A 1,571-nucleotide genomic window follows, 5' to 3' on the forward strand; every position below is an offset into this window, starting at 1 on the left:
TCAGTCACGCTGATGGATAATACTTTACTGGGAATGTAACTGATGACTTTTCTCAATTTGTTTTCCACATCAAACCGGAAAACCAAACCAAACCGGCAACGGCACTCAGCATAAAACTATGCTAGTAGTAAGTAGTTTTGTGGTGAAATAAAATTTTGAACTTGATTTGGTACTCCATTACTTTTCACTATCTCCAAAATTCCTTAAAAATTTGCTGAAAAAAACAACAAACTATTTTCTTCCTAGATAATACATTTTGACCTAAAGAAATAACATCCAGTTAAATTAACTTGATTTATTTTCAATTAATCTGAAACTTTAACTACTTCTGGTTATAATTTCATCTCAATAGTAAGTGATAGTCACTGCCTAGTGGATTACACTTTATACCAACACATGATCAGTTGCCCCAGCAGATATGCACTTTATACCAACACGACAGTCACTGCCCAGCAGATTACACTTTATACCAACAAGTGACAGTTCTTCCTAGCAGATTACACTTTATACCAACAAACAAGTGACAGTTGTTGCCAGCAGATTACACTTTAAACCAACAAGTGACAGTTGCTCCTAGCAGATTACACTTTATACTAACAAGTGACAGTCACCTGCCTAACAGATTACACTTTATACCTCAATAAGACAGTTGTTGCCCAGCAGATTACACTTTATACCAACAAGTGACAGTTGCTGCTCAGGATTTATGAATTTATAGACAAATAAGTGACAGCTCACTGCCTAGCAGATTACACTTTATACCAAGAAGTGACAGTCACTGCTCTAGCAGATTACACTTTATACCAACAAGTGATAGTTGCTGCCCAGCAGATTACACTTTATACCAAGTGACAGTTGCTGCTCAGCATATTACACTTTATACCAACAAGTGACAGTTGCTGCCTAGCAGATTACACTTTATACCAACAAAGTGACAGTTGCTGCCCAGCATTGATTACACTTTATACCAAAGTGACAGTTCTTCCTTAGCAGATTACACTTTATACCAACAAGTGACAGTTGCTGCCTAGTTAAGATTACACTTTATACCAACAAGAGTGACAGTCGCTGCTGCTAAAAGATTACACCTTTATACCAACAAGTGACAGTTGCTGCCGAAGCAGATTACACTTTATACCAACAAGTGACAGTTACTGCCTCAGCAGATTACACTTTTATACTAAAGAGAAGACAGTCACTGCCTAGCAGATTACACTTTATACCAACAAGTGACAGTTGCTGCTAGCAGATTACACTTTATACCAAGAAGACAGTTGCTGCCCTAGCAGATTACACTTTATACCAACAAGTGACAGTTGCTGCCTAGCAGATTACACTTTATACACAACAAGTGACAGTTGCTGCCTAGCAGATTATTACACTTCTGCCTACTACCATGACAGTCACTGCCTAGCAGATTACACTTTATACCAACAAGTGACAGTTGTTTGCCCTAACAGATTACACTTTATACCAAGTGTGACAGTTGCTGCCTAGCAGATTACACTTTACCAACAGAGTGACAGTTGCTGCCAAGTAGATTACTTTATACCAACAATGTGACAGTTGCT

The sequence above is a fragment of the Tachypleus tridentatus genome, chromosome 7 (genome assembly GCF_004210375.1).
Source record: "Tachypleus tridentatus isolate NWPU-2018 chromosome 7, ASM421037v1, whole genome shotgun sequence".
Lineage (NCBI taxonomy): Eukaryota > Metazoa > Arthropoda > Merostomata > Xiphosura > Limulidae > Tachypleus > Tachypleus tridentatus.